Consider the following 19,503-nt stretch of genomic DNA (forward strand, 5'->3'; position numbering starts at 1 on the left):
GCTCGCCCGGCCCCGCGCCCGGGGCCGCCGCCGGAGTGGCGGAGCGCCGCTGTCACTTGGGCCGCGCCGCTGCCCGCGGCGGGGGGCGGAGGCGGGAGCACCGGCCCGGCCCGGCCCGGCGAGACACGTTCTCCAAGTGCTGCTGCCCGGAGTTTGCTTTCCCCGAGGCGGGGCGGGCGCAGCCGGCGCGGCTGAGGAGGAGAGCGCTGCGCGGAGCCGGCGCGGTGAGTAAGTTCCCTGCCCCGCGCGGTGCCGGGCGGCTCAGCCCCGCTCAGCCTCCCTCGGGGGCGGCGGCGCGGGCGTCCCCGCGGGGGCGGCGGCGCCGGGCTGAGCCGCTCTGCGCAGGCAACAAGTACGGGAGCGGGGCCGGGCCCCGGAGCCGCCGTGCGGGGCTGAGGTGGGAGCCTGGGAGCAGCGTCCCCGCCCTGGAGTGCCCGGCTCGGCGGCGGGGCTGAGCGCGGCGGCGCCTGCCCCCGCAGCGCGTCTCTGCGAGGCTGAGCTGCGGGCTCGGGTGCCGGAGAGCCGCTCGGAAAGCGCCTGGTTCTGGGTCCCCCGGTACACCTATGCTGCTCTCGTGTGGCTTCATTAAAGAAGCTCTTTTCTGGAAAGGAGTCAGATTACTGCGTGCGGGGGAGGCAGAGGAACAGCTGCGAGCGAACCCCTGCTGCAGGAGCGGGTTTCAGGTTGTGTGTTTTACAGCTGCGCCAGAGGAACTCGGGGCTGGCTGCGAAATGCCGCTGGAGTCCGTGCGGTTGGCAGCTATTTCCGAGCGTTCACTCTAGCCCTCGGAGCTCCGACCCACACTCCCTGGTTTCTCCCCTCATTTGTTAGCTCTTAGCACTGAAAATGCGCTTAGAAAACTTTTAGTCTTTTGTACTTCTAACAAGGCGTACTTTAAAATTGTCATTGCTCTTGACGGAGTCATAGTACTTGGTCAACTGAGAAAATCGTTCCTGGAGCTCTGGTGGGGATGAATCTGGTAGTCTCTGGTGGCTTTTCTTACTGTGTTCATAATGCATAGTGGCTTTTCTTACTGTGTTCATAATGCTGATTGCTTACTTCTCTAGAAATCTATTAAGTACTTCTGAGCTTCCTTTAATTCCTCTTTTAATTACATGATTTGGGGGTTTGTTTTTTGTTTGTGTGCGGAGTAAAAAATGTCTGTGAAGGATTAGCTTTGGACTACATTTGATAGTCTCTGGAAATAAATTTCTAATCATAAATACTTCCGAACTTCTGTTCAAAATAGGAACTGGTCTGAGCTGTACTCTCATTAAATAAACACTTTGAATTCCTGATTTTATTTTTTTATTCCTCTACCCACTTCTTCTGGCTTTGTAATGCTTTATTCTAAGCTGCAATCCAGCAGCAGATCAAGGAGGCTTAGGAAGAAACATCAGATGGTTTTGGTTAGTGTCCCTACCACTTGGAAAATAAACATGTTAGTACCATATGCCGCCCCGACTTTATTAAAACAAATTTGCTCAAAATAGAAACAAGTTGTATCAGTGTACTTGCTAGAACCGTAAGACTTAATAGGAGTCCTTAATAATTACTCTTTTTTTTCTAATTATCAGATTCCTGAGTAAGGAATCCTCTCTCCTGAACACAGTACAATATAAAATCATTAACTCCAGAGTCAGCAGGCTGCAAAGAACACTATTGTGCCCAAGTAGATTTTTATTTTAATTTTAAAAAAGTTGTAATAATATGTTTTAAAGTGTTTGTACTGTTTCAGTGCTAAAATGTATGGATATTTTAAAAAGCTCATAACTTTGCCATGGGTTTTCAGTACTGAGTTTCCAACTGTACTCACCATTAACTTTGCTTGGTGACTTCAGCAAGAGGGAGCCCAGGGCCTTAGACTTGGGTCTGAGATTTGCAAAGGTAGTTTTTCCTAATACTGCACCTGAATTTTCTGTTACCAAAAGAACAAATAATGTGACAGTTTAGGGACAAAACTTTGCAAGAGGAGTGTAAGCCGGTGATTGGGTGCAAAAATAATGTTCTCTTGAGATGGGTTAAAAAATAAGCTTACTAAAACCTGTCCTGCCAAAAGTGGTGGCTTTGACATTGCAACATTTGGCATTTGTTTGTTGCACTCTCACGGAAGCACTGATTACCTCAGTGAAATTTTCTTTTTTTGTAAACCTTTACCCATGCTGAGTGGTCTCAGTCTTGGTATATATTTAATGGGCCTGCATTACTAAAAAACAGCTGAAGTTTGTTAGCTACTAGTTAAAACTGTGTATCTGAAAATATGCCAAAATATCCCCCTCTTCTTTCATGTCCTTTTTCTGTACTTCTAAAAAATGTTAACATATTTGAAAGCAACTGGGAAGAAGTTATACCAACAATATCAAAGTGAAATGTGAAAAGACATGATGTGTACTAGATAATTAATACAAATTATTTCCTTGCATCAGCAAAATGTTGCTTGTTTAAAGAGCTACTAGACATTAACAGCTGTAACTAATAAGAAAACAACATTCATTTGGTGTTAAAATGCTCCCTGGTGTACAAGGCACCAGGGGAAGCTGGTTGCCTATTTGATATGCCAGTGGCTTGTCTCTGTTATTTGAAAATTCTTTGTTGATTTGGTTGGCAAAAGCATTTTTATTGTGACACCATTGAATTTCATGCTGTTTAATTGCTTTATCAGGTCACTGGAGTTTGTCCTTTAGAAATTGTAGTGCCTTTTGAAGATGAAAATGCTTTTAAATGTTAGTATTAAGTTATATAATTGATACGTCAAGGTTTCTGTGGAGGAATAAAAATTAATAATATTGTGGAGTGTTCTTTTTGGTTCTAATTCTGTAGATATTTGTGCTTGCATATCCTTAATTTTAAGCATCCAGGTATTTCTTTTGGAATGACATAGTTCTGTTCTTAGGCTTAATGATAAGCCTACATGTAAATGTTTTTGAGGTTGGGATTTATGTTTGCCAAATTCGTGGGCTGAACCTGTCCTGTGTTTTTGTACTGACTGCTCTGTATTCTGTATGAGGTGGCTGGTGGGACTGGGCTGCACCCCGACACATGTGGAGATGCCCCCAGCCCTGCTGCTGTGTTATAGGGGATATCAGTGCTGTACCCGAGCTGGCTTCATCCTTGCATTGTGCTCTGCAGTACCACAGGTCTTTAATTTCTGAAGCACTTTGGTGGTACCAGAGATGCCAGTCCTTTATGTTCTCATCGATAGTTATTTCAACTGATGTCAGTTTAGCAAGTAATTTGCGGGCTGGAGCAGGAGTGGAATCTCTTGCAGAGTCTCTCCTGCTGAGCTGTGTGTTAGGTGGTGAACACAAAAGCCAAATTGTGCAGCTGTTTGATATAAAGTCAGATAACTTGTGAGCATACAAGTTTTGCATTTTTTCCATTCAAATAGTGGGAACTATTTTTGACATGGAAACTTGGGGTAACAGAGTTCAATATTTGCAGTCTCATTTTTGCTTCAAGTAAGCAAGTTAATACTGCTCTGGAGTTGTGGCATGTTGTTAAGAATGTCTAGAATTCTCTCACTGTTGTCACAATAAACCAGATCAAATAGGGTAGGAAAGTAATTATTAGATGATAAATGAGTCAGATCAGTGTTATATGGAAGGTAATTTTTACTCAGGAAGAGTGGGTTCACTTTGGGATGGAGTGATAGATGTTCTATTTTGCCTGGCTGTTTTTCCTTCATTCCACAGAGAGGAATCATTGAGTCATCACGGAATGGCTTGGGTAGAAAGGGACCTTGCAGATCATCTAGTTTCAATCCTCCTAGGAAGGAACACCTGCCACTAGACCAGGTTGCTCAAAGCCTCATTTTGGAGGAGGTGATCTTTGAATATTCTCGAGGGCATTATCCCATGATGCTCAACCAAGCAGATCCCTGGAGGGGCCAGTCCGCTCTCCGGAGTGCTGAGCCTGCTGTGCTCCCTGATCTCTGCCTTAAAGTCCTCAAATGCCACCATTCCAAGGTTACTGCAGCCAAGGCTCCCCCCAGCTTCACATTCTGTACCAGACCCTCTTTGCTGGTGAGAACAAGGTTCAGCATAGCACCTCTTCTTGTTGGCTCTTCCGTCATTTGGAAGTGTTTTTGTATTTGTTTGGAGAGATTTGACACATTTAACAATGGTTTGATGGACTATACAGAATTTTTTAGAAGAACCCTTGTTTGTAGAACAAAATGCAATTTGCTGAAGCAGTATATCCAATATATGAGCTAATCCAGTTTTAAAATGTTGTAAATGGTAGTAGTAAGTAGTTCTAGATAATGAAACAGAAGGAACTATGACTTATTCATCCTTTTTGTAGCAACAGAGCACAATGAAAAGTGATCCATGTTAAAGGAGAACCTATAAGTGCCTGGGCAAAGGGAGGCACCCAGTAGTCGCAAAAAGGCAAACTAGGACTTTTGGATTGTGTTGCCTGGAGTGGTGTAGTGCTATCAGATATTATTCTGCAGAATGGGGAAAAATGAGCTGCATGCTTCCTGCTTCTGCTTTGTACATTCCTTGCAGTGGGAGTGATTTTGAAGTGTGATGCAGGCTGTGTTCCCCAGCCCCTGAGATTGCAGTACCACTGCGTGTTCCCATGACCTTCTCCAAAGGGGTTGCACAAGCCCAGTGGAACATGTCAGGATGCCTGTGTTGTACATTCCAAGAGGCTGGCTCTTTAGAAGACAATTGGGAGTAAGTACAGTTTATTATTGGGTTCAAGTCAGTGTTCTTAAATGCTGACATTTTTATTGACTTTTGCAGTTGTACTCATGTACATTTTTGTTATGTTCTTCACATGCAATTTTTGCTTGAATTTGAGCTCTCTGCACAGACAGACTGCTCTTACTGCAGTATCATTGTCAAAAACTGTGACGTCAAAAGACCAAAGAATACCAGTGATGGAGGATTTTAAGCTCTTACCTTCCTGTGGCCTTCTTTGTTCTTCAGATTGGTGCTAATCCTTGTTTTAGAGTTCATAGATAGGAAGAAGAAAGCTGGTGCAGCAGAGGTTTTTTGGCACAGCGGAAGAAAATTGAAATTCAACCAAAGCTGATGGAGGCTGACTTGTGTATCGAAAGCAGTTTGTGGAAAGCAATTTTCAGTGATTTCTGTCTTGTGCTAAGACAAACTGTTGTGTTCTGCCACAGGAATGTTATGTTTGCTTTGAAAGGACCAACCCAGGAGGCTTTTATCATGATACAAAGCAACATTTCAGAATCCAGGTGTTGTGATTTTTCTGGACATTGAGTTTTGGTTGGCATTCTTGAACAAGGTCTTAATTTAAAAAAGCTTGGCTGGTATCCGTGAGCCACCTTTGTTGGTGCATTTTATTTGTCATGAAGTGAAAGTGCTTTTGTGTATATACCTCGTAGTCCCCAGATGAAATGAGCTGTCATAGTGGCTGTAGAATGGAGCCTCTGGTGGGGGTTTCTGTGGCTATGGCCATGTCATCCAGATAATTGCTCTAACTGACCAACAAAACCAAAACACCAAGAAAGCCCATAACCCCTACAAGGCTCTTAAGCTAACCACATTCTGACTTCCACACAGCTGGTTCTTCCACTGCCATCAGTAACAGCCCATGCAGAACAGCACATTTGAAGTCCATCTTGGGGCCAAATTCTCCATCTAGAGCAAGTCACGTTTCAAGGAGGATGCTGGAGACATTAATGCCTGGATGTCTCATGGATAGTGCACTGAATATCTGTGATAGATTAAATACTGAAGTATGTGTCTTATTAAGTTGCCTCTACATGTTTGGAGGTTAAAAGTTACAGAAAATACCCAAACCAGTTACTGTTACCACCGTTTCATGAAGAGGAGAATTCCTTATTGTTGCTTCCAAGTTTACGCATTTATTTACCAATGGCCCACCATTCTTTGTCTTCTTCCCTCTTCTTACTGGATCTGTTGCCCTGGCCCATGTAATTTTCTCTTGCGTTGCTTTGTTTAAATCAAGTTGTTTAACACATGTTTATAACCAGAATGAATTAACTGTAAGTGAAAGCTGGTCAATGCATCACAAGACCACATAGATCCTGATGTGTTGTGTAAGCGTTCTGATTGTGTTGGAGAGTTTGCCATGAGCCCTGTCCTGATGGAACAGCTCCGAGTACCCTTGGCACAGTGTGTGCGCCACAGCTCTCCCCGGTGCACCCCAGGGGCTGCCCCAACTCTGAACTGAAGTAACTTGTTCTTTCAACTTCTCAAAATACATTTTCAGTCAAGCTTTTCCGGAGCAGGTTGATGAGGGTTTCCTTCTGTCTGGCCTCTTTTTCCTGTTTTTCTGTCTTGTTTGTTCTAGAATTGTTTTCTCAGCCTTTTATTGTTATTGACAGAAGCTAATGAAGGCTCACCCAGTTGCTGCCTTTATGTTAATTAAAAATTAGTACCAGTCAATTCCTTGTCTATTTTTACAATTAGTCCATTGCTAAAATGTCATTTCTGCTGGTTTAAAATTCTGAAGGTTTAAAATTCATAGGGTTTCCTACTTGGTATTAAACCAGTATTGAATGCCTTCAGATTTTGGGTTTGCTTTTTAATTCCTTTTAGATATTAAAAGTAAGGCGAGACTCATTCAGATTTGATTAGGCTAAAAATACTTGTGGATCTGCCATGTATTTCGTGTAAATGTCTTAAAACTGTGTGTTAGGTCTGTACATACACATAAGAAAGCTTCATAAGAATTCAGTGACAGCTCTCAAATGCTTCTTTTTTTGAAATCACCAGGAAAAAAGGTATCTTTCTACTTTGGCAAAGTAACTACTCTTCATTCCTGTTATCAGGGGGTTTGCTCAGCATGTCTGTTCAGCACTGATACTTTTATATTCTATAGCTGGAAGGGACAGGAACTGAATTGGACTTCACCACATGCAAAGCAACAAATATACCTGTCGTGGTGTATTTATACAGTGTTGGAATGATCTGGCATAAATCTATAAGGATTTAGTTGTGAGGAGGGGTTTTTTTCCCACTTTGAAATCCATTTTGACTGTAGCTGCTGACTTTCTATTGAATGTGGTCTACTGCTTTTTTGCAGGGAAAATAACTTTGCGGTGAAGCAAAAGTGAAGGTGATTCAATGGTGGTAAAAAGGAGAATCAGCAGCACAGCTTGTCTGAGCACTTGACCTGAGCTGTCTTGCTGTGTAAGCAGAAAATGAGAATCTGTGGGAAAATTAACACTAAAGTGAGTGGTAACACAAGATTTTGGGTTACTGGAGTGTGAAATGAAAACTGTTAACAGTCCTTTCTTCTGCAGTAAGGGATGTGTGCCATTGACCAGAGAAACGCTGTGGGAGTGTAATGCTTTCCTAACTCATATTTTGAAAAGTTTGGAAAATTGTGAAGCCAGGAAGTGTTCTGAAGTGTTGTGCTGTTAGGAAGTCAAAGATACTTGACTAGGAAATTTAGGGTACAGCTTGACTTGCTGCCTTCTACAAACAATGGCATGCGAGTTTCACAACAGGTGAAGCCTTTAAGTAAGCCTCAAGTTCAGTGAAAGGCAACTTATTTCACACAGTAATGTCAATGTTGTGCTGAGATTTTTATTTTTGCCTCAAATTGTCAAAGAGGAGAAAGTTATGTTTTAGCTGATATTGACTTTGAGGATAAAGAGCATGGTTTGTTCTGTAGTGTTCCTATAGTCTGTCTATTCCCAAAAACCTGCTAAGCAGGTTAAGTTGATATGCGGGAGAGAAGGGACTTCACTACAAAGCACCCATGTGTATTAGGAGCAATTGCTATCCTGTATATATTTGTGTATATAATCACCATTTTTCAGGGGATGTATTACATGTTGAGTCCTATTTTGCCATCCCTGTAGCTTGACTATACAACTGAATCCACAGTGGTGACTCCATAGGGTCCTTTATGGGCATGAGAGTCCTTTTGCCTGCTTCTGCTGCCAAGGAAGTCACTGGATTCGGCACAGTTATGATCATATGGTTACAGCAAAGCATCCCTGATGTGCTTTCTTTGCTAAGGCTCAATCGCTGCTTGTACAGATCTGGTTAAAATTCTGCTTGTCATTGAACTTTACGTGCATGTGTATATATACAAAATTAATTTCTGTATGTGAAGAAGTAAAACAGCATAAAAAGGGAAAAAACAAGCCCTGTACTTTCTATTTTATTTCTTTCCTTCTTTTTTTCTTTTCAGATCTTAGAAATCCTGCCAGATTTAGCTCTAACATTGAGTATTTTTATGGAAGAATGGAAAAGAAATACAAACTGATGCATGCAAACCCATGACATTAGTGAAAGACATCATAGAAATATGATCTAGGATGTTTTTACCAATTTAATTATTGTTCACTTCTGTAGTTTGTACTTTTTGGTTGTGAAGTAAATAGCCTTCTGATGCTGTCAGCAGTTACAGCAGTGAGGAGCTTCAATCATGCACTGTTTAAATAGAAGAGCAGTACTGTTAATTGTCAACACTGATTATAGAAAATGTCAGGAACAGTTTGTGGGTTTCACTGTGGGGATTTTAACATAAATTGCCATACCAAAACTTCAGAACACAGTAAATGGGTGATGGCAAAAGAGTAACCTTTAAAGATAAAAGGAATTATTTTCTTAATTTTCCAACTGATGAGTAAACATGAAAGGAAAGACATCAAATTGCTTTTGCTATCATGGTGTATTTTCTTAGTCCACAGATTCTTCTGTCCTTATTTAATATTAAACTTAGTTTTTTGACATAAAATTATCCTGCTTCTCAAATTTGAAATAAATTGGAAGCAATTAATAAGCAAAATAATCAAGCAGTCATTTAATCAGAGTTAAAACTGTATGTAAATATATTTATGTATTTATCTATAGAATTGCATTTAAGTATAGCAATAACAGTCTTTATTAGAAAAAGTGCTCTGATTTAACATGAATTGACAGGGATTAGGATTTAATAAGGAATTAATTACTGTTTCCTGTTTGAGGGGGAAGATATTTTCCCCAAAGATTTTGCTTTTAGTACAACCATCTTTTTCCCCAGATGTTCTCAAATACATTCTGCATTGTTTTGAAACAACTCTAATCTTTAATACGATTATCTGTAAATTTCCTTTGTTTACTGAGGGATTTTTTTCAGATTATCAAATCATTTTATATACAAATCCTCCTTTCCTTGGTGCATACCACAACTCTCCATTGCACGCCTGAGGCAGTGCCCCAAATGAAACCAACTGACATCAATTATTGATGATTACTCTGCCCGCTGGGAAGCGAAATCAAGTCTCCAGTCTCAATTCAGGATTTGTTTCAAACACAGGGTAATGAGAGCAGGTGCAGGGAGACACTGGAGTGTGTGCATTGATTTGCAGTGTAAGCACAGGCAGGTGACTTACCAGTATACGGGATTGAAAAGGGAAAATGGTTACAGCCGGGGTTGTCATTGCTGCTGAAGAACTTGCGGGGTGTGTTTTCCTGGTACCAGCACACCAAAATGAGAGGAGCCTTTTTTTCTCATCATGGTGGTAATGTTGCATTGCACTGGGGCATGTGATAGCACTTAACAGGAGGGGAGAGCCCCTCTGTCCCTCTTCATCCACCTAAATGTGGCCTGATCTGATTTGCTCTGACTCCATCAGGCTCCACAAGCTGTAACTGTACTCCCTATTTCTCATGCACCAATAACTGTCTTTCAGTGGGGTTTTCTAAGTGTGAAATCAAGTAACTTAGCAGTGGAAGTATGCTTGAGCATCCTTTATGCCACTCCCTTTTGTGTCTGTTCTTTGTGTGGGATCGAGTTGTGGGAGGGAAAAAGCTTCCAGAACAGAAACCAGCAACTGAGTTACAACATAGGTTCAGGAGAAGTGAGGGAAAATTGAAAGGCAGCTGATAAGCTAAAGCATGGCACTTCTTAGTTTTGTAAATTACCTCCATGTAATTGTAGGCATCATCTTTTTAATGCAACAGTTGCAGCAACTCCATCATTAGTAAAATCCTTATTGCTTGTGAGGTTTAGAAGGAGCTGGAAATACTGCCTGAGCTACGAGACAGCTTAGAGACAGCTGAAAACTGTATTATCCTTTAGGGGAAAATAAGTCTGCTTGATTTGTTTCTGGAGGACAAAGTAATGAGTGAGGTTTTGAGTCCAGCCAGATTTCCCCCACTGCAACTTCTTTCCGATGCTGGCAGCCCCTTGTAGGCCTGCCTGGGTTCCCCTGTAAAGCATTCACTCTTGCGTGTTGTTTTGGTAAGCTGTTTTCAGGCTTTCAGAACAACAGACTAAAGAAGGCAAATATACATTGTTTTCAAAACTCAGTGTGGAATTTCTTGGGACAGAGCAAGCTGTGCAGAAACACAAGCATTTTTCATGTTTGAGGTTGTCAGAATCTGTTGTAGGAAAAAAGGTCAGATATCAATACAAGAGTCTGACATTTCTCCATCCAGAATCCTCCGTTTTCTGGATTCAGGAGTTCCAACTCCAAATGTTAGGCAGGAGTAATAAGTAAGTAAAAGAGGATGCATCTTCGAAGGACAAAGCAGCACAGAGAGCTTCCCTTGTTGGCAAAAGCCTGAGTAAGCAGGTGGGGCTGGCAGTGTGCCCTAAAGGTTAATGCAGTCGGTCACCAAGCTGGAGGGGAAGGTGAAGCCCTCACTTCTGCCCAGCTTCTCAAGAAAGGTCCTCTGAGCAGGCTTCTGGCTGCTGCTTCTCATTTCACCTTGGGTGTTGGGAGAAAGATGGTAACTAGGACTGAGACAGTGCAAGACTAAAAAAAGCCCACCAAAAATGAATTTATATAGTATTGATGGCTTTGAACCGTGTTGGTTTCTTTCTTTGGTGAGCTCCAAGCAGCAGCAGGGCCAGCGTTTGCTTTCTTCTGCAGCTGAGCTGCCCCAGTGGGCTCAGAGGCTGCTGTCCACACCTCAACCACCCCAGCTGCCTGTTGTGCTGGCTGGGGTTTTATGGTGCCCCTGAGGCTATTCCTGGATGACAAGTCTGTATTAGAGAAATATTTTTTTTAGTGCTAATGCGGGAGCAGTCCTGCTGAGCACAGACAGCAGTATTGTTAATTTTCCAGGCTGTTGCTATCTTATTCTCAGCTGTCCCTAGACATCCTCACCATTTTATGTTTCCTCTCTAATGGCATGAGCCAGGATGTCATAATATTCAAAATCAAATGTACCAGAAAATATAATAAATTAGAGTTGGGCTAGCAGAGTAATTGAAGAATAAACTGAATTTAAACTGAACAGGATTGTGTTATGAACTGATTGCTATTCACAAAATGCACCAGAGGAGTGTGACTTCATGTAGATTTACTATTGATGGCAGCATTTCCTAGATGGCTATTGGCAATAAAGAAATGAAAACAGTGTGAACTTTTGGGTTAGTACCAGAACATAATAATGCAGTAAAGTACTGTTCTCGTTACACTGCAAAGTGATTTTGGAAGAAAAATTTTCCTGTGTTTTATTTATTTAAGATGTTTACATGTATTTAGAAATCCTTGAGTTTATAAAAAGGGAGTACAGGCCTTGGCATGGAAATAACTGAATTTTTTCCCCAGTTCTTAATGTAAGAAACTACTTAGGAAATGTAACAGTAGAGTGGACTCCCTCAATTCTGAAAATTGAGCTTAAGGACATTTGATGTCCTTCAGGAATTTTTAAGTTGTTTGCCCAGACAGTTTTACAGCAGATAGTTGTGTATTTTTCTTTGAGTAGAATTTTCTGTTTTCTATTTCACTAAAACCAGGTAATGTACATACATAAGACATTTTAAAAATAACCCTTCAGCTGTGATGCTAGTAGAGGTGTAGGGAGATGGCGTAAGGTCTGGATTTGTGAGCTACAAGTTACCTGAGCTGAGCCCTGTGTTCCTCTGTTCTCTTGAAATGTGAAATGAGATGGAGCTAGTGAAAGGCACCCTGAGGGTTGCTTGTACAGCCAGAAGCCATGGGGAAGCCTGTGCAAGTGGAAGCAGTCAGCAGCAGGTACTTGCTAAAACATAGCAAGTGTTGTCTGAGCTGCTGGCTTGAGGAATCTGCGTGGGTTGTGTGAGAGCCAGCCCTGTGCAGTGTTGATGTTGAGGTAGTCAAACTGCTGGTGTGCAGAGAAACTGAAAAAACACGCTGGACAATACTTAATTTTCTATTTATTCTAATTTTGAGAATGAAAAAGAAATTTTGCAAGGATGAGATTTTTGGGAGCAATGATCCAAGCTCAAGGCAAGACTCATCTGCTTTCAAAATTATGTGCTGTGGTGGAATACTAGCAAATGGAAGGGCTGTTCAGTGGTGGAAATTGAACAAGCCTTTGGTGGCAATGGGGACAGATGGGAAAAAAGCAATATTACTGCACCAAAAGAATTAATTTTATAATAAGAAACAATATTATTTATTTAAGCTTTTTTAGGTTTAAAGGTTTAAGTCATGTTTAAATGTGAAATTGTTATGTTTATTTTCATTATTCTTGTAAAATTTAAATATGGTTCTCTACCAGGAATGGTAATGAAATCCATTTGATTTTTAAACTAATACTACAGAATGGTAAAAAAAAAAAAAAAGCTTTTGTGAGTTAAATACTTGAATATGTACAGTAAGGTTTAGCATTATTAAACTAATTCAAAATGCTGTTAAATCCCTTGATTTAAATTGCTTCACTGTGTCATGACCTGATGGAATTAGAAATTAATCTAGAAGATGCAATTAATAGACTACTTACATCTCCCATGTAATACTTAAAATGAATTATTTTTCATTCTGTATTTTGATCATTTATAAGTTATTTCCTTGCATCCATCTCATATCCCATAGAATTAGGCTGAGGGATCACCCCAGGAGGGAGGATGGGCAGCTACTGTCTGTCCTTCTGGCCTGATGGGGGAAATAGTGAGGGCGACTTTCATAAACAGGCTGCCAACAACCTTGGCTCTCTCTTCAAACTTGTGTAGGGGAGAACTTGGGAGAATGCTGTTATAAAGGAAAAAAATAATCTTCCTAGCAGTAGGGGGGAAATAGGCAGCATTTAACCCACTTAAAAAGAAACAGGCAGAACAGGAATTCCTACAGGAAGGTTTTGAGGAAGGTAGCCTTCAAGGTCTGGTATTTCTGCTTGCTGCAATGGGAAGTTCTGGTATTTTGTGAAAAATTAAGAGCTCTTCTGTGCTAGTGAGGACTCCCTGTTACTTTCCATCTGTCCTGCATCCCAGGTGACTTTTGGTGAGTTACAAAACACTGCTTATCTTTGAGAGCTTTCCCCAGTGGAGCACAACACTTGTAACAAGTGTTGTATGATTAATGGTTTTTTCTAGCTGTGGTCAGTCTCTTTCCTGATGCTTCTTACCTTGTTAACTTAGCACATGGAATCTGTGTACTACAGGTGGGTTCTTACAGCAGGTAAGACCACTGGAGAAACTTTGAGTGCAGTAGTTAGGGAGAAATATGGTAGGTAAATGGAGTTCTTTCAGAGACTTGTGGAGCATGATTTTCTTTCAAAATACGTTGGTAGCATGGAAGAAGGTAATTATTTCTGATAAAGTTCTTTTCAGTAGTAAACATTAGAAACAACTCAGTTTGAGCAGTCCAGATTGTTTTGAAAGCTGCAGGCAGTTGAACGATGTATTAGAGTTTAAGCAGTGTATTTTTGTAACATTTAGAAGCAGAAAATCTAAACCATTTTCACAGGGTGAATGCATCCTGGAAACGTGCAGCAGTTACCATGATTATCCATTGGAAAACACTGTTGTGCTGAATCCTGTAGTAATGTGCCCAAAAGTCCTTTGAGGACCAAAAGAAGTAGTAACAAGGAACCCAAAGGTGCTGTTACTGGGGTGTGGGGCACAGGCAGTACCTGGGACCTGCCAGTTTCTGATGTGAAGGCTTTCAGTTAACATGTGAAACATGCTTTATGGTATTTATTCAAGAACTCTTCTTTCCTCATGTGATTGGTAAGTAAACCAGGGTGCATAAATGTAATGGAAGCTTTCATCATTTAAAAAAGATGATTTAAAAAAGTGGCATCACTGATGGGCAGCTAATCCACCTAGGTATGGCTGGTAACAATTTGCTACAGACTGAGTAAATATCATAAACACCTAATGATGGGAAATCCTCAGGAACAGTCAACCTGACCAGCTAATACCACTAGGCAAAGATTTCATTCTTGGATCCAGAATTGCAGAAGTGTGTATTTGATGTGTACATGTGAACTAATCACTTCAGGTAATTTCATTGTGCAGCGATGCTGTTGGAATCAACATTTAATGCTGCGATTTCTGTTGAGGAATGCTTTTTCTGTACTAGGTGGGCAAGGAGACAATGTTATGTAAAGTCATTGAAGTCATTGCATGGTGGCTGATGAGGCGGACAGGTGGGATGAGGGATCTGAGACTGATGTGCAAGACATCCATCCTTGTACACCCTGCTGCTGTGGTGGTGTTGGACTGCTGAGCATCATTGTCTGGTATGTTGTTGAATCCTGTAGGGAAAGCCTTTTAAAAGTCTGGCAAGTCAGCTTTGCTGTGGAGACTTTTATGCCTGAAAAATCTTTTCAGTCTGTTATTTCAAATTATGTATGCTGTAAAGCAAGTATAAGTCATAAAATCAAAAAATACCAGGGTGGAAGGGACCTCAAGGATCATCTGGTCCAACCTTTCTCGACAAAAGCAAAGGCTAGACAAGATGGTGCAGCACCCTCTAGATGCATCTTGAAAGTGTTCAGCATTTGGAAATCCACCATTTCCTTGGGGACATTATTCCAATGGCTGATTGTTCTCATTGTGAAAACATTCCTTTTGTGTCCAATCAGAATCTTCACAGAGATAGCTTGTACCCATAAGCCCTCATATTTTCCATGTGTCTCCTTGGAGAATAGGAGTCTCCAGCTTCTTTGTAGCCACCCTCTAAATACTGGAACATGTTGATAAAGTCTCCCCTAAGCTTTCCTCAAGGCTGAACAAACCCAGTTCTCTCAGCCTCTCCTCATATGGCAGACTTTCCATGCCTTTGATCATCTTTCCCCTCTCTGGGCCTTCTCCAGTTTCTCCACAACTCTTTTGAACGCTTCTAAGTGTGTCCATTAGATAGGGAGATGAACAGCTCATAAATTCAGATGCTGCTCTGTTTCATGTTCAGTCAAATAGACTTTGATGGTTTTAATGTAGCAGCACAAAGGCATTTTGAGTTTTGTGAATGCGAAAAGGAATATTAACTCCAGCTTTATCCCTGAAAAGTTCAATGAAAAAACAGGGAAGAGCCTTTCACATGTTTCGCTATGTTCTTTTCCTACCTTGGTAAGAGCTGCTTCTCTTTTTCCTTTACAAAGGATGTAGTAGCTGAAAGGAAGCTTTCTTCATGTGAAAGAAAAGAAAGAAAATGAGTTTAGAAGATCATCAACAGAAATATTTCATGGGGTTTACAGAGGGTCTTTTTGTATGAAAATGGGAGAACTGCAGATACGAACTAAGTCCCTGAATGAGGCAATAGTTTGTTTGAAGTGGTATACCAGTAAAATTCTTTTTTTTTCATCTCAGTTCTTCCACATTTCTGAGGAGGATGTAGAAAAAGCCCATCAGAAAAGTTTATAAAGGTTAAAATCTTTATGATTGTCAGTGACTTAGAGATTATTGGGTGAAGGCATTAAATAAGTGGAGTATACAGTGACTGTATTGCAGGCAGTATGTTGTTCTGTTACACCTTACAAAGTTAAAATGTCATGAGTTGAAAATGTGTTTCCTCATATTTATGCACAACATAGACCAGCACAATTGCTCAGCTAAATAAACAGGACATTTTCAATTATAAGGTGCCATTACCTTTGTGTGTTCTTGTCATTTATGAAATCAGTGGGTGGTTAATTAAATTGCTCCTTTGGACTCTCCTGAAGGCTGTGTATTAATTATATTTTAGTGGTGGTGTGCACATTTCTCAACTTTTTAATGAGGGTAAAAGTTGTTTACCTCTTCCTTTGTAATGCTTTTTTTTTCCAGTCCGTATAATATGGGGTTTTGTGGTAGGTTTTTCTTTCTTTTCCATAAATCTCATTATTCAGCTGCTCTTTGCAATCATGTGGCATGCCTTAGTTTAAATGAAATCTTAAAATGTTAAATTTCATGTTGCAATGTACTACTAAAGCTGCAGAGTCTGTGTGTTAAACTCCACGTTGTTGGAGGGAACAGGTTCAACACTTGGAAGAACAGGCTTCCTTCAGCCACTCGGGTCTTTTGAAGGCATGGCTTCTGAACACAGTTCCGGGGCTCACACCCAGAATTCTTGTTCAGCCTGTTGGCTGAGGAGGCAGATTTCTGCTGTTCTCTTCCTTTCCTCAGTAGAAGGATCAGCATTGATGCTTGTGAGTGCAGAGGGAGGCTTGAGGCTTGATGCAGCAGCACTGGGTTGGGGAGCAGCTTTTGTGTGGCAGGGTAAGGGCTGTGCTTACACCCCTTCCTTTGCTGTGTGTGAAGTTCCACCACGCCACTCCATACAGCTGAGATCCTCATGGTAAAAATCGTGCTGTCTTAGCAAATGCCATTTCCAGCTATGACTTTGTTTTAATTAATGACACGCGTGCTGAAGGAAGCCCAGGTAGGTGCAGTACTGGTGTGCTCACAGAGGAATACAGTAGCTGGGATTGGTTTGTGTTGGTTCTTCAGCTGAAATGGGGTATTATAAGTAGATGTAAAAACCCAAAGAAAATGCTGCTAGCCTAGCATAAGTATCATTGACATTGTCATTTTAATGCTGTTGGAAATGTCTCTAGCAGAGGTCAAAGGTTGTCTTGGTGCTATGTCTTTGAAATACCATCACAGGTTTTATCTCCTGGGAAGGAGAAGAATGGAGCTCACTTCTGACTGGACAATTTATGTAACTGGTCTGATGGTCTCACCAAGGGTGATGTCTCATCTAGGCCATGCAGCTCTTCTGTGAACCAGAACCACATCAGTCCTCTTCATTATGCTGTTTATCCAAGCCTGTTTGTTTAAAGCCATACCAAGCCAAGAAGAGGCAAGGAAAACAGTTTTGCTGCTTTTTCATAGGGATGATTTAGTTTGCAGTCATATTTTCTCAAGTGGAGGGTATTATAAAGGCTACCCTGATGTCTTCTGAAGTATCCACTGAGACCTCAAACTGAACCCTTTGCTGCTGGAGAACACTCTTCTACTGCTCATTTATCATGGTGTTTGTAGATTTGGGTTTTTTTTTTTTATCCACTTCATAGAACTAAGTGAAGGAAGAGGACGGTCTTGAGGGATATGGTGGTTATCACATTTATCTGGTTATCGACTCTCCTGTGTGTAATTTGTATAATGTCCAGTATAAGGGAAAAATAATACTAAAGTATTCAATTTGCAAGTGAAGTTACTAGACTTTATAAAAGCTGCTGTGGAAGATAGTTGTTTGTAGTTTGTGAGTCAACAAATTAGCATGATTTTATAGTATTGAAAAAGCCAGAAACTTAGTTAATTTGAAAGAAAACCATAATGATATTTCCCCTCCTTTTTTTAATTGACAGATGTAAAGCAATTTCAGGATATAAAACAGACTTTGTGTGTTGAGTATACCTCTAGTATTGAAATAGTGAATTATAAAACCGTACAGAAATTGAGACTTTTTCAGAAAGTATGTGCAGTTTTGAGAACAGTTTCATTGTTCCACTTGAACTTTTTTCTTTAAAAAAGCAGAATTTTCTGAAATGGAGGAGTGGAAGAAAGAAGAACATTACATAATCTACTTTCTTGTTTTTCTTGCAAGCATTGTGTTGCTTTACATAATATTTATGGCACATAGCACGACAGGGACTCTAAGTGTCCCATCTGTGTTGTAAAGCCACCGTACACATGGAGTTACTGTAAGGATTCCTGCGCAGGCCGTTCCTGCATTCTGCAGGGTGTGCTTGCAAAACTATGAGGTGCTATGTGGCAAGGTTTCATTGTGCATTCACGAGAAATGGCTGGCGACATTTCAGCCTGCACTTAATTTTGATGTTAAGTTTAGGTTTTGAAAAGGACACTGTGTAAGAGAATGCCTGCAGATCTTCTACACTGGCTCCTGCTCTGGTTTAGTGTTTGCTGAGCCACAGCTGTTAAGGCTTCACTCATATTCCTGTGAGGTTAGGTGGTTAATTTACTGTTCTAAGGAAGTCAAACCCTGAGAGCTGCTTAGTGGCTTTAGGAGGAACTGGTCCTATTTTAATTCACCCATTGGTGAATTAATTAGTGTATACCAGCATCCCAACAACCTTTTCCTTGGAGTTCCCTGTTGCCATGTGATATCCCCTCCTCCAAGAGATCAGCAGTATATTTTTCTTTTCCTGTTGGGCAGGTGTTCTGTGTGGCCTCCTCGCCTTTGTTGGGATGGAAGGCTAAGAAATGTAGACTAAAAAGGTGATGAAGGGAAGGGGCTGTCGTGCTCTGTGTTGCAGGTTTTGTAACAGATCCTGGGTTCTGGCTGCCGAGGAATCGTACCAGGGTGTTTCCAGGGTTCTGCTCGGCATTTTAAGGATGCTCCTCTTCAGAGGCTGGGCGCTGAGTCCTGAACTGCAGGTTAGACCCTGTGATGAGAATTACAAACAAGAAATGAGGGGGATGCTTTTGATTTGGCTTGTTTCAAATGCATAGGCTATTCATACATTAAGTGGAAAGTGAGTCTCTTTTAAATTAGCTGGTTTGTGCTTTTTGTTTATTTTTGTAAAATTTCTTTTTCCTAGGCTTTTTCCTAAATTATGTAGTTCTCTGGTATGTTGTTTGTTTTTTTTTCTTTTTTTAGCAGGCTGGTTCTTTGCAAAACATTATGGTTAGGAATCTAGATTTCACTTGACTAAATACAAAGGCTCTTTCTGGTGATTTGTGTGTATGTGTGTGAATTTTTAAAGATTAAAAAAATTTTAGCTTTTCACAGTTGTAAAATTCAATTTTAAAAACACTTCATGCATTACTTGAGATAATGCAAAGATACAGAGTATCTTTGTAGTCAGAATGTGAGAAGAAGTGAAACAAAATGAAACATGTATGCAGATACAAGCAGAGGTCTGTGTACCTTCTGCCTGAAATTAAACCAACGTCCTCCTTTCTCATGGCTATTTGTATTATTTATAATTGCATGAGATGTGTATCGAGAGGGTGGCTGGGAAATAAGCTCTTAAATGTGAAAGCTCTTTGGTCTCCTAGGATACGTATGTAGTAATAGTTGTACCGTTATCCATAAGGTTTTCCATTGGGCATCCTAGAAACCTTGTAAACTTCCAGGTAGCCTTTATCAACCACCTTGCAAAAAAAAAAGGTTGCTCATTTTGCTAGGTGCTGTGCAGAGCATCCAGACTTTAAGTAACACAGGTCCTTTGATTGTGACTTTTTTTAAAAATTAGGAAGGGATGATATGCTTCTGAAAAACAGAATGAGAAACTAAAGATCATTCAGGCATTTGCTCCTTCTATTTTCACTAAATCTGTTTGTCTTCAGGATTTGTTGATGTATAGGAATTTTGAAAAAAACTATACTTAATGTTTGCAAATGGAAATTATTTTCTGAAAGAATAATTCCCATTTTGCTGTTGTTCCAGGATTTGAGGAGGGG

The 19,503-nt window shown here is 40.8% G+C and overlaps 1 protein-coding gene across 3 annotated transcripts in view; it reads left to right on the forward strand.

The window, feature by feature from the left end:
• The first annotated feature begins 35 nt into the window (after positions 1 to 35).
• Positions 36 to 19,503, forward strand: part of LNX2 (ligand of numb-protein X 2) — a 59,110-nt gene continuing 39,642 nt past the window's right edge. The window contains exon 1 of one of the 3 annotated variants that reach the window (XM_064409136.1): positions 36 to 228. The gene's annotated coding sequence lies outside the window, so the exon portion shown is untranslated. Of the gene's footprint in view, positions 229 to 18,450; positions 18,475 to 19,503 lie in introns of those variants that run through there. The other 2 variants (XM_064409132.1, XM_064409138.1) reach the window with 2 other exon arrangements.

Source organism: Passer domesticus, chromosome 2 (assembly GCF_036417665.1).
Source record: "Passer domesticus isolate bPasDom1 chromosome 2, bPasDom1.hap1, whole genome shotgun sequence".
In the NCBI taxonomy this organism is placed as follows: domain Eukaryota; kingdom Metazoa; phylum Chordata; class Aves; order Passeriformes; family Passeridae; genus Passer; species Passer domesticus.